Below are 14142 nucleotides of genomic sequence, written 5' to 3' on the forward strand. Positions count from 1 at the left end.
TCCCACAGCATGATGCTACCACCACCTTGTGTAGCGGTTGCAACACTGTTTCATCTCCCCATACATCTACTTTATGTTTTTATGATGTGAAGCATTTAGAACTGCCTGGATGAAATAATGCGATATATTAATAAAATCGATTGATTGATTGATTGATTGATTGATTGATTGATTGATTGATTGATTGATTGATTGATTGATCGATCGATTGATCGATTGATCCGTGTCCTAATTTTACTGCTGAGTCTTCAGAGTCAAACCAAAATATCTGGACAGAAAAATGTTCTCACTGACTTTGAGCTACTTTTCAAATTAAATGACGAATGGGTTTGCCATACACTCCAGGAAAGGCAAGTAGCTTTAAAAACTAAACATTTACAACATTTATCAACATAAATAAAACCATAAGATACCAGGATCAGGACTGTGAAGTTTTAGTTTTGACTATTTAATAACGTTAGCCTATCAGTGAGCTACGATAGCCTAAATTAGCTGTGAATGCTAAGCAGGTAGCAGCTAATGCTACGTCGGCGTCACATTTGTAAAGAGCTCCATGAATGATCAGGATTCCTGGAACTTTATTTCATTATTTATTCGTTTTTTGAATCCTTATTTTGTAACGAACTGCCAAACACAAAATCTGACCAAATAGTTTTAAATTATTAAATATCTTAATACACTTAAAATAATACAAAAATAAGAAATTTGAGATTCTTTTCAGTAAATAATTTCTTAAAAATGATGTAAAAAGTAATAATTCTACTGGCAAAATCTAAAAAAAAAAAAAAAAAAAAAAATTATTTCAAATGCACTAAAAAAAAAAGTACCACATAAGATTTTCAGTTTAATTTAATTTTAATTAATTAATTACAGACTCTGAATCAAACTGGACTAAACATTCGAGTAAGAACCTGCAGCAGGTTAAAGGCTCCATTCTAGCTCCGTACGTCTGGTGTGAATATCAGGACCGGAGCAGAACCAAACCCAGAAAACCCAGAGAAACGAGGCAGAACCGGACCTGGAACCAGCAGAACCATGACGTTCACACACACACACACACACACACACACACACACACACACACACACACACACACACACACACACACACGGTTCCTGTTTCCATTCAAAGTGGAAACAGAAAGTTTATTGGAGGTGAAGAAGAAGAAGAAGAAGAAGCCGCCTCCTCCTCCTCCTCCTCCTCCTCCTCCTCCCCCCCTCCCCCCCCCCCCCCCCCAGCTCCTCGTTAAGTAATTAGCGTGCGGTGTGTTTTCAGGCGGAGGAGTGTGTTTAGAGGAGGGAGGGCGTTTTCTTCTTTCTCTCTCTCTCCTCCCGATCCGGATTCTCCTCGGCGAACCCGCTCCGTGTGAAAACAAAAAAGTTAGTTAGCGCAGACTTTTCTCATGCTAAGCAGGGCCTGAGTAGGCCAATTACAGGGCCGCCCTCGGGCCCGGGCCCTAAACAAAAGGGCCCTTGTCTTAAATAAGTCAGCCAGACACAAAGGCGCTCAGTCAGGCTGCGTCCCCGACGGCGGGGCTAAAACGAGGTTCCCACTGAAACAAAAGCGTCTCAGTGATTGTGCTCGCGTCTTTTCTTTCTCTCTCTCTTTCTTTTCTCCTGCAGAAAAACCCCGAGCGTCAAGCCAGGTCTCCACGGCAACCAGACGGGGTCGCCGAGGCAGGAGGACGCCGCCGCATCTGGTTCCCTTGGACTGTTAGCCAGCAGCAGTTTGAGCACGGTGGAGGCTGCATCATGATCTGTGAGACAGTCGTTACCGATGTTTGTAGCACACTGCAAAAACGCTGAATCTGAGCTTAGGAGTTTTTTTTTTTACACCAATAATTCTTCAATATTGTTTTATAAGATACATTTTTATGTTTTTTTGTCAATTTCAAGAAATTATTGGTGTGAAATGAACCAAAATAACTTTGCTGAAAACTTAGCTGCAAGTTGTTTTTGTCTTTTTTCAAATGTACTACAAATATTTGTGCTAGAAAAATCGTAGTAAAAAAAACGCCTGTCCTACCATCACAAACATAAACGTGGAGTTCTGCTGGAAGCTAACGTAGCTGGAGCATTTCAGAGTCCAGGTTTACATGTTTATTTTTTATAAAAACAGGTCGGCTTGAAATGCTGAAATTGGTTCTCGCTCGTTAGCATCCTGTAATTTAGCAGTTTAGCGTTAGCTTTAAATGTTTTAAGTGGTTTAGCATTAGCTTCCAGTAATTATTTTTTTTAGATAACTTCAGAAGCTTAGCATTAGATTCAGTTTTGCATTTTGTTTTCAGCCGATTAGCATTAGCTTCTGTTGGTTTTTAAATACATGTAGCCGCGTAGCATTAGCTTCAGTTACGTATTTCATGTTTTATGCTAGTTTCTGTGAATTTAGCAGTTTAGAAAGCTAACGTTTTGATTAGCTGTGCTCACCACCGACAACAAGTGCTGCTGATTTTAGTGCAAACATATTCTCCGTTTTAACAATGGCGGCCATTTTGAAAAGTGTCCAACAGCAAAAGGAAACAAAATAAAATAAAAAAAACTATAATTTTAAGGTTGAAAATATGTCAGCACATTCATCTAATTGATCTCTTTTTCATAAAAAATGAAATTTTGAATATTTTTGTCGCGCATCATGCTAATGTATTCCTGCTAATGTCCGTTTACAACCATAACTTTAATTTAAGGAGCTACTTTTTGTGAGTTACAGTTTTATAGCGTCCAGATCAGTAAATATCAGGACGAGAAGACGCTTCCGGGTGTTCACCGGCGCGACTGTTAGCTGCTAGCTAAGCTAGCGCTACGCAGAATTAAAGTATTTCCCCATTTTTCACGTTTTTTCTCCAAAGTTTTTCTGAATTAAAATCCTTTATTGACCAGAAAACCTCAGCAGCTTCTTCGTCTCGGCTGGTTTTCTCCGTGCAGCAGCAGCAGCAGCAGCAGCCTCTGGGTCCGACTCCCTCAGGAGTGTGTGTGTGTGTGTGTGTGTGTGTGTGTGTGTGTGTGTGTGTGTGTGTGTGTGTGTGTGTGTGTGTCAGCTGGTGTACAGGTGCGCCGCTGCCTCGCCAGCACTTCCTGGTAATTAATGACTCCTTCCTGCCTCCTTCCTCGCGTCCCTCACGCTGGAAATTGATGACACGTGAGCGCCGCCGCGCGAGGAGGCGGTCGCCGCGGCAACGCTGCCTGTGTCGGACGCGGGCAGCCATCCGTCATGGAGGACGGCTGCGTTCGCGTCGGCCCGCGTTTTATTTGTGCGTCACGCGAGCCGGTGGTTGTGTGCGCGCCGCGGCGCGTCCCCGCCGCGCTCCCTGGTGATCCGTCTTGGTTATTATGGTCTGTGTGCGCAGCTGGGACCCGGTCGGCAGCGGCAACGGGCTTCAGTGGCAGCGGAACGACGGATGGGAAGCTCAACGAGCCGAGGGATGTGATTGGTTCTGGCTGAGGCTGGTTGGCCAATCAGAGAGCTGGAACCCGACAGGGTCGCTTCCTGTTGGTCCAGCGGGTCGGATGCAAACAGTTCAACCAAAATCAATAATCAATAGTGAACAGAGCAGCAACAGCTTATGTTGGCATCAAGTGAACGTCTGTCAGTTCATCCATTCATCCATCAGTTCATCCATCCATCCATCAGTTCATCCATCCATCAGTTCATCCATCCATCCATCAGTTCATCCATCATCAGTTCATCAGGTTCCCACTGGTTTCCACTAGTTTCCACTTGTTTCCACTGGTTCCCACTGGTTTCCACTGGTTTCCACTGGTTCCCACTGGTTTCCACTGGTTTCCACTTGTTCCCACTGGTTTCCACTGGTTTCCACTGTTCCCACTGGTTCCCACTGGTTCCCACTGGTTTCCACTGGTTTCCACTGGTTTCCACTGGTTCCCACTGGTTTCCACTGGTTCCACTGGTTTCCACTGGTTTCCACTGGTTTCCACTGGTTCCCACTGGTTTCCACTGGTTTCCACTGGTTCCCACTGGTTTCCACTGGTTTCCACTGGTTTCCACTGGTTCCCACTGGTTTCCACTGGTTTCCACTGGTTCCCACTGGTTTCCACTGGTTTCCACTTGTTTCCACTGGTTCCCACTGGTTTCCACTTGTTTCCACTTGTTTCCACTGGTTCCCACTGGTTTCCACTGGTTTCCACTTGTTTCCACTGGTTTCCACTGGTTTCCACTGGTTCCCACTGGTTTCCACTGGTTTCCACTGGTTCCCACTGGTTTCCACTGGTTTCCACTGGTTTCCACTGGTTTCCACTGGTTTCCACTGGTTCCCACTAGTTTCCACTGGTTTCCACTTGTTTCCACTGGTTTCCACTGGTTCCCACTGGTTTCCACTGGTTTCCACTGGTTCCCACTGGTTTCCACTTGTTCCCACTGGTTTCCACTTGTTCCCACTGGTTTCCACTGGTTTCCACTGGTTCCCACTGGTTTCCACTGGTTTCCACTTGTTCCACTGGTTTCCACTGGTCACTTTCCATGTTCCCACTGGTTTCCACTGGTTTCCACTGTTTCCACTGGTTTCCACTTGTTTCCACTGGTTCCCACTGGTTCCACTGGTTTCCACTGGTTTCCACTGGTTTCCACTGGTTCCCACTGGTTTCCACTGGTTCCCACTGGTTTCCACTTGTTTCCACTGGTTCCCACTGGTTTCCACTGGTTTCCACTGGTTTCCACTGGTTCCCACTGGTTTCCACTGGTTTCCACTTGTTTCCACTGGTTCCCACTGGTTCCCACTGGTTTCCACTGGTTTCCACTGGTTTCCACTGGTTCCCACTGGTTTCCACTGGTTCCCACTGGTTTCCACTGGTTTCCACTGGTTTCCACTGGTTCCCACTGGTTTCCACTGGTTTCCACTGGTTCCCACTGGTTTCCACTGGTTTCCACTGGTTCCCACTGGTTTCCACTGGTTTCCACTGGTTTCCACTGGTTTCCACTGGTTCCACTGGTTTCCACTGGTTTCCACTGGTTTCCACTGGTTTCCACTGGTTTCCACTGGTTCCCACTGGTTTCCACTGGTTTCCACTGGTTTCCACTGGTTCCCACTGGTTCCCACTGGTTTCCACTGGTTTCCACTGGTTCCCACTGGTTTCCACTGGTTCCCACTGGTTCCCACTGGTTTCCACTGGTTCCCACTGGTTTCCACTGGTTTCCACTGGTTCCCACTGGTTTCCACTGGTTTCCACTGGTTCCCACTGGTTCCCACTGGTTCCCACTGGTTTCCACTGGTTCCCACTGGTTCCCACTGGTTTCCACTTGTTTCCACTGGTTTCCACTGGTTTCCACTGGTTTCCACTTGTTCCCACTGGTTTCCACTGGTTTCCACTTGTTCCCACTGGTTCCCACTGGTTTCCACTTGTTTCCACTGGTTCCCACTGGTTCCCACTGGTTCCCACTGGTTCCCCCTGGTTTCCACTTGTTTCCACTGGTTCCCACTGGTTTCCACTGGTTCCCACTTGTTCCCACTGGTTTCCACTGGTTTCCACTGGTTTCCACTTGTTCCCACTGGTTCCCACTGGTTTCCACTGGTTCCCACTGGTTCCCACTGGTTTCCACTTGTTTCCACTGGTTCCCACTGGTTCCCACTGGTTCCCCCCTGGTTTCCACTTGTTTCCACTGGTTCCCACTGGTTCCCACTGGTTTCCACTGGTTTCCACTGGTTCCCACTGGTTTCCACTGGGTTCCACTGGTTTCCACTGGTTCCCACTGGTTCCCACTGGTTTCCACTGGTTTCCACTGGTTCCCACTGGTTTCCACTGGTTCCCACTGGTTCCCACTGGTTTCCACTGGTTCCCACTGGTTCCCACTGGTTTCCACTTGTTTCCACTGGTTTCCACTGGTTTCCACTGGTTTCCACTTGTTCCCACTGGTTTCCACTGGTTTCCACTGGTTTCCACTTGTTCCCACTGGTTTCCACTGGTTTCCACTGGTTTCCACTTGTTCCCACTGGTTCCCACTGGTTTCCACTGGTTTCCACTGGTTCCCACTGGTTTCCACTGGTCTCCACTGCGTTCCACTGGTTTCCACTGGTTTCCACTGGTTCCCACTGGTTTTTCCTGTTCCCACTGGTTCCATATTCCACTTGTTTCCACTGGTTTCACTGGTTTCCACTGGTTTCCACTTGTTCCCACTGGTTTCCACTGGTTCCACTTGTTCCCACTGGTTCCCACTGGTTTCCACTTGTTTCCACTGGTTCCCACTGGTTCCCACTGGTTCCCACTGGTTCCCACTGGTTCCCCCTTGGTTTCCCCTTTTTCCACCTGTTTCCACCTGGTTCCCATTGGTTCCCATTTGTTCCCACTGGTTTCCACTGGTTTCACTGGTTTCCACTTGTTCCCACTGGTTCCCACTGGTTTCCACTGGTTCCCACTGGTTTCCACTGGTTTCCACTGGTTTCCACTGGTTCCCACTGGTTTCCACTGGTTCCCCCCGGGTTCCACTGGTTTCCACTTGTTTCCACTGGTCCCACTGGTTCCCACTGGTTCCCACTGGTTTCCACTGGTTCCCACTGGTTTCCACTTGGTTTCCACTGGTTCCCACTGGTTCCCACTGGTTCCCACTGGTTTCCACTGGTTTCCACTGGTTCCCACTGGTTTCCACTGGTTCCCACTGGATTCCACTTGTTTCCACTGGTTTCCACTGGTTTCCACTGGTTTCCACTTGTTCCCACTGGTTTCCACTGGTTTCCACTGGTTCCCACTGGTTCCCACTGGTTCCCACTGGTTCCCCCCTGGTTTCCACTTGTTTCCACTGGTTCCCACTGGTTCCCACTGGTTTCCACTGGTTTCCACTGGTTTCCACTGGTTTCCACTGGTTTCCACTGGTTTCCACTGGTTTCCACTGGTTTCCACTGGTTTCCACTGGTTCCCACTGGTTTCCACTGGTTTCCACTGGTTTCCACTGGTTCCCACTGGTTTCCACTGGTTTCCACTGGTTCCCACTGGTTTCCACTGGTTTCCACTTGTTTCCACTGGTTTCCACTGGTTCCCACTAGTTCCCACTGGTTTCCACTGGTTTCCACTGGTTCCCACTGGTTCCCACTGGTTTCCACTGGTTTCCACTGGTTCCCACTGGTTTCCACTGGTTCCCACTGGTTCCCACTGGTTTCCACTGGTTTCCACTGGTTCCCACTGGTTTCCACTGGTTTCCACTGGTTCCCACTGGTTCCCACTGGTTTCCACTGGTTCCCACTGGTTCCCACTGGATTCCACTGGTTTCCACTGGTTCCCACTGGTTTCCACTGGTTCCCACTGGTTTCCACTTGTTTCCACTTGTTTCCACTGGTTCCCACTGGTTTCCACTGGTTCCCACTGGTTTCCACTTGTTTCCACTGGTTCCCACTGGTTCCCACTGGTTCCCACTTGTTTCCACTGGTTCCCACTGGTTCCCACTGGTTTCCACTGGTTCCCACTGGTTTCCACTGGTTTCCACTGGTTCCCACTGTTCCACTGGTTCCACTGGTTCCCACTTGGTTCCACTGGTTTCCACTGGTTCCCACTGGTTTCCACTGGTTCCCACTTGGTTCCACTGTTTCCACTGGTTCCCACTGGTTTCCACTGGTTTCCACTGGGTTCCACTGGTTCCCACTGGTTTCCACTGGGTTCCACTGGGTTCCACTGGGTTCCGCTGGTTCCCACTGGTTCACTGGTTTTCCACTGGTTTCCCACTGGTTCACTTTTTTTTCCACTGGTTCCCCACTGGTTTCCACTGGTTTCCACTAGTTTCCCACTGGTTCCCACTGGTTTCCACTGGTTCCCACTGGTTCCCACTGGTTTCCACTGGTTCCCACTGGTTTCCACTGGTTCCCACTGGTTTCCACTTGTTTCCACTTGTTTCCACTGGTTCCCACTGGTTTCCACTGGTTCCCACTGGTTTCCACTTGTTTCCACTGGTTCCCACTGGTTCCCACTGGTTCCCACTGGTTCCCACTGGTTTCCACTGGTTCCCACTGGTTCCCACTGGTTTCCACTGGTTCCCACTGGTTTCCACTGGTTCCCACTGGTTTCCACTGGTTTCCACTGGTTTCCCACTGGTTCCCACTGGTTTCCACTGGTTCCCACTGGTTTCCACTTGTTTCCACTGGTTCCCACTGGTTTCCACTGGTTTCCACTGGTTCCCACTGGTTCCCACTGGTTTCCACTTGTTTCCACTGGTTCCCACTGGTTTCCACTGGTTCCCACTGGTTTCCACTGGTTTCCACTAGTTTCCCACTGGTTCCCACTGGTTCCCACTGGTTTCCACTGGTTCCCACTGGTTTCCACTGGTTCCCACTGGTTTCCACTGGTTTCCACTAGTTTCCCACTGGTTCCCACTGGTTTCCACTGGTTCCCACTGGTTTCCACTGGTTCCCACTGGTTTCCACTGGTTCCCACTGGTTTCCACTAGTTTCCCACTGGTTCCCAGTGGTTTCCCCTGGATCTGGGTTCAGTTCTGGTCCGTCACGTCCACCAACATCTGAAACTTTTAGCCCCATGAAACCGTCTCAGATTCATCCCCCGACGTGAGCCAAGCTTCAAAGCAGGACGTCTTCCTCCGTCTGAACAGCCAATCACAGGCAGCGAGCAGTTCAAAGCATTTCTCCTTAATTAGCGCTCAACGCTTGGCTTGACGAATAAATAGTGATCGTTTACGAACACTTAGAGAGGAATCAGACAGCACATTACACCGCGCAGTATCTGGCAGCGTCCTACATGCAATTAAAAGGATGGAAAGCATGAGGTGGGGGAATTCAAGATGAAGGGAGGAGGAAATATTAAGGACAGGAGGGAGAAAACAATTAGCCGAGTGTTTGGTGAGACGGAAAGGTAAAAAACAGAAGGATGCAAACCGTGATGAATGACAGGAGAGAAAGGAAACCGGAGCAAGACAGAATCAGGAGAAAGGAGCTGAAGAGGCGTAGAAAACAACTATGTATTAAAACAACAGTTAGAAATGAGATGGAAGAAGCCGAACAGATCCAGAGATAAATGATAACTGAGCAGTTTGTTAGCCGTCCAGCTTGCAAAGATCTTTTTTAAACTTTTAAGTGTATAGCATTAGCTTCTGGTAATTTCTGAATAAGTTTATCGGTTTTGGTGTTAGCTTCTGTTTTTACTAGCAGTTTGGTGTTAGCTTCTGTTTTTATGCGATTAGCAGTTTGGTGTTAGCTTCTGTTTTTACTAGCAGTTTGGTGTTAGCTTCTGTTTTTACTAGCAGTTTGGTGTTAGCTTCTGTTTTTATGCGTTTAGCAGTTTGGTGTTAGCTTCTGTTTTTACTAGCAGTTTGGTGTTAGCTTCTGTTTTTATGCGTTTAGCAGTTTGGTGTTAGCTTCTGTTTTTACTAGCAGTTTGGTGTTAGCTTCTGTTTTTATGCGATTAGCAGTTTGGTGTTAGCTTCTGTTTTTACTAGCAGTTTGGTGTTAGCTTCTGTTTTTATGCGATTAGCAGTTTGGTGTTAGCTTCTGTTTTTACTAGCAGTTTGGTGTTAGCTTCTGTTTTTATGCGTTTAGCAGTTTGGTGTTAGCTTCTGTTTTTACTAGCAGTTTGGTGTTAGCTTCTGTTTTTATGCGATTAGCAGTTTGGTGTTAGCTTCTGTTTTTACTAGCAGTTTGGTGTTAGCTTCTGTTTTTATGCGTTTAGCAGTTTGGTGTTAGCTTCTGTTTTTACTAGCAGTTTGGTGTTAGCTTCTGTTTTTATGCGTTTAGCAGTTTGGTGTTAGCTTCTGTTTTTACTAGCAGTTTGGTGTTAGCTTCTGTTTTTATGCGATTAGCAGTTTGGTGTTAGCTTCTGTTTTTACTAGCAGTTTGGTGTTAGCTTCTGTTTTTATGCGATTAGCAGTTTGGTGTTAGCTTCTGTTTTTACTAGCAGTTTGGTGTTAGCTTCTGTTTTTATGCGTTTAGCAGTTTGGTGTTAGCTTCTGTTTTTACTAGCAGTTGGTGTTAGCTTCTGTTTTTATGCGATTAGCAGTTTGGTGTTAGCTTCTGTTTTTACTAGCAGTTTGGTGTTAGCTTCTGTTTTTATGCGATTAGCAGTTTGGTGTTAGCTTCTGTTTTTACTAGCAGTTTGGTGTTAGCTTCTGTTTTTATGCGTTTAGCAGTTTGGTGTTAGCTTCTGTTTTTACTAGCAGTTTGGTGTTAGCTTCTGTTTTTATGCGATTAGCAGTTTGGTGTTAGCTTCTGTTTTTACTAGCAGTTTGGTGTTAGCTTCTGTTTTTATGCGTTTAGCAGTTTGGTGTTAGCTTCTGTTTTTACTAGCAGTTTGGTGTTAGCTTCTGTTTTTATGCGTTTAGCAGTTTGGTGTTAGCTTCTGTTTTTACTAGCAGTTTGGTGTTAGCTTCTGTTTTTATGCGATTAGCAGTTTGGTGTTAGCTTCTGTTTTTACTAGCAGTTTGGTGTTAGCTTCTGTTTTTATGCGATTAGCAGTTTGGTGTTAGCTTGTTATTTTTTTTAATAATTGTGGCAGTTTAGCATTAGCTTCAGCTAAGTATTTTATGTTTTTTCATGTGTTTAGTGGTTCAGCATTAGTAATTTAGGGGTGAAATGCACGACACACTTCTCAGTTTTATTCATAAAATTGTTTTTTTTCTTCTCGACTTTAATAAACAGGAGGAAAAAGTTGAAAGGGTGTGAATACTTTTTGAAGATAACCGGAGCCAGACGTCGTCCTTTAATGAAAATAATTTTAGAAAAGTCCCGAGTCGTCCCTTAATCTGTCACAGATAAGAATCCGGAGGAAGAGGAAAATATCCGCTGACTCTTCGTCGTCTGATGGAGGCTGGATGTGAGGAGTGTGTGCGATCTGCCGGTGCGTGTGTGTGTGTGTGTGTCAGCTCTGCAGTGTGGATGTGACAGCTCAGCTCTGTTCGGTGTCTGTTACCAGCTGTTGGCGCGCGGTGTGTGTGTGTAACGTGTGACAGCGCAGCGTTTGATGTTCGACACATCAGAGAGAGGAGAGGGTTAAAGCGGCTGACAGAGGAGCTCCCCGCGTCGCCTCGTGATGCCTGACAGGAAACTTCTGGAGCAAACCCAGCCGCCTGCCACACAAGGCAGCCAGATCGCTGACCTTAAACCAGAACGTCGCCGCATACTGGCCTAAACAAAACCTGTGTGGCAGCAGGAAGCAGAGCAGAGACCTCAACAAGCAACGCATCGCATCCCGATCTGAAAAAATCCAATAGATATCGATTTGATCGGTGACATGAGTCACAATATTTGTTGCAGTTTCAGCTGACTTCTTTTAAATCATCATGTTTCCATCAAGCAAATGTATTTTCGTAATTCCAATTTGCATAATTTCAGTGGAAAAGCAGCCAGCGTCAAACCAACCTGTTCCCCTCCTGGCCTGTGGGGGCGCTGCACCAAGAACCACTGAAGGAAACGACACAAAACTCTGAAGACACTGAGAGCAGCTTCCTGTTTCACCAGATGGAAACAAGATGGAGGCGTCAGATTTTAGCGGTTGGAGGGTTTCTGCTGCTAGCGCTAGGCTAACGCTACAGTTTTGGTTGTAGTTACCCAGAATGCCTGGCGCTATAGCCCCCTTTCTGCGTTTTTAGCAGTCTACAGTCCGCTTGACGTTCACATATGCATTCAAACAGAACCAGAGCTCACTTCAACCAAACCCAGACCGAGGTTTTGGAGGACCAGAGGTCAGAGGTCGATTAGCGTTCACATCAACAGAACCAGACTTTCTATTCAGGCGGACTGGAGTTGGTTTAAACCTCCATCTGGGTTCGGTTGAAGTGAACTCTGGTTCAGTTTGAATGCATATGTGAACGGAGACCGCTCCAAAAGCAGGAAGTGGCCTACAGCACAGGGCATTCTGGGTAAATACAACCAAAACAAATGTGTTAGCCTAGCGCTAGCAGGAGAAATCCTCCATCTTGTTTCCATCTGGTGAAGCAGGAAGTTGCTCTCAGAGGTTTATGTGTCGTTTCCTTCAGTGGTTCTTGGTGCAGCGCCCCCACAGGCCAGGAGGGGAACAGTTTGACTCAGAGCCACAGCAGCTGGAGGAGCATTTTTATCCCGAATCAAACCGATTCTTCATCAGGTAGGGAAACCCTCACCGAGTGGATCAGGATACTTTCTGTACTTTCCACGCCGACTCCATCTGTCCAGCAGATGAAGCGAGAACCAAACTCAGCTCTTCCACTTTGGTTTCGTCTTTAATAAATAATGATTTTATGAGATACCGTAGAGTTTTCACCCTGACTGTATCTCTAACAGCTTAATAATTGCACATAGTATGGAGACAGTAAACAATCCTCTGGGTGGTCCGGATAACACACACACACACACACACACACACACACACACACACACACACACACACACACACACACACACACACACACACACACACACACACACACACACACACACCGTCAGCTGTCACAGCTCAGGCGTTCTGCACGCGTTCGTCTGCAGTAAGGTGTGTTAGTGATTGATGGCAAAAACAAAATAAAGCCGAGTCGATCTGTGCGGCCGGCAGATGAGACTAAATGACGGCTGAGAGTCTCTGGAGAGCGCGAGCAGCTGGATTGGAGTGCCGAGCGTTCGGACCTGGAGAGCAGCTGGAGAGGAAAACGCTCCGATTTATGAATCAAAACTTTGGGTTTTACTGACGCTAATAAACTCCTATTACTGTCTAGTAACGTGCACACACGACTGTAGTTGTGCTGGTGCACATACTGTATGGAAACAGCAGTTATAACTTTAATATATGGAGCTAACCTAGGGCCAAAACGTTTCTTTCCAAAAAAAAAAAAAGATTGAAATCTGAAAAAGAAGTTCAAAATTGATTTTGAGGTCAGGTTTTCTTTACTTTTAGTTCTTTTTTAGTTTCAAAGGAAAAAAAGAAAAAAACAACCAAATACAGCGGCTGTATGGAGCTAAATTGGGGCCACAGTCCAAAAAAAATTATTTCAAGTTTCTTTCTTTTGCATACACAACTTAGTTGTGCTGGTGCACATACTGTAAGGAACAGCAGTTATAACTAATAAGGAGCTAAACTAGGGCCAAAACTTTCCAAAAAAAAAGATTGAAATCTGAAAAAGAAGTTGAAAATTGATTTGAGGTCAGGTTTCAGTTTCTTTACTTTATTCTTTTTAGTTTCAAAGGGAAAAAACAACAAATAAAGTGGCTGTATGGAGCTAATTGGGGCACAGTGCCAAAAACTATTTCAAGTTCTATTTAGTATCAAACTGATGGAAAACAGACAACCAAACCAGCAAATCTGGAACAAACTTCCACAAAATTGCAATCAGCCGAACACGGAGTGTGTGACTTAGCCTAGCAGCTCGGGCGTAAACAGTCAAAGTTTTAAACTCCTTCAGTAAATCCCTTCACTGTGTTTCCATTACAACTCTGCTAACGTTAATATCCCAAATTAAATTAAAAATAAATTAATAAATAGGAAATGCAATTGTTTGTTGAAGTTGTTAAAAACGCAGAGAGTTATGATCCTCCAACGCTTCCTGTCTTGTCTTCTTCATGGTTCCGTCAGCATAACATCCGGTTGTTGATCATGTGACTCGTAAAAGTCAAATAAAAAAGAGTTTCCATTAAATCTTTGTGAAATAACCAATGCGGCCAAAAAAAACGCCAAAAAAAGAGTTTTTCCAAAATAATGTGTTTCCATTCAACAATTTATTTCAAAAATGATGTGGTCAGTGGAACACAGCTACCGTAACTAACAGTTTTTGCACTTTTCTTCCCAATGTTTGCTGCTTTGTCTCCCAGAAGTAAAGCTATTATGTTTTATTATGCTTTCCATCCTGTTAAAACAGAAACTACTAAAATTAATGAGCTGAAATAACTTCTTTCAGGTTTTCCACTCTCTGAATTAGAATTAATCTGAATTAATCATAATAAATAATTTATTTAAAAATCAGATTTTCTGCAGTGGAATAACATGACAGAATGTATATCAGAGTGAAAAACGGCATGTTTGTAGCTGAACAGCAGCTTTGTGGTGAATTCTGTTGGAGAGCCATTACTCCGCAGTCTCTCAACCCGACAGATTAGATCTGGGGTCAAAGGTCAGCACGTTTGAAGAGCCTCTGGAGTGCTTAAAGGGCCATTTCAGCTCGTGGAGGACTGAGCGAGGAAGCTGCTGCTGCACCTGCGGAGGTCTGAGCAGGTGATGAAAACTCGGCCTGATGCAGCTTATC

General features: G+C 45.8%; 1 protein-coding gene across 1 annotated transcript in view; it reads right to left on the minus strand.

Moving 5' to 3' along the window:
• Window positions 1-14142, minus strand: part of tcf4 (transcription factor 4) — a 170229-nt gene that overhangs the window by 77947 nt on the left and 78140 nt on the right.

The sequence above is a fragment of the Poecilia reticulata genome, chromosome 12 (assembly GCF_904066995.2).
Source record: "Poecilia reticulata chromosome 12, P_reticulata-male-v2, whole genome shotgun sequence".
In the NCBI taxonomy this organism is placed as follows: Eukaryota; Metazoa; Chordata; class Actinopteri; order Cyprinodontiformes; family Poeciliidae; genus Poecilia; species Poecilia reticulata.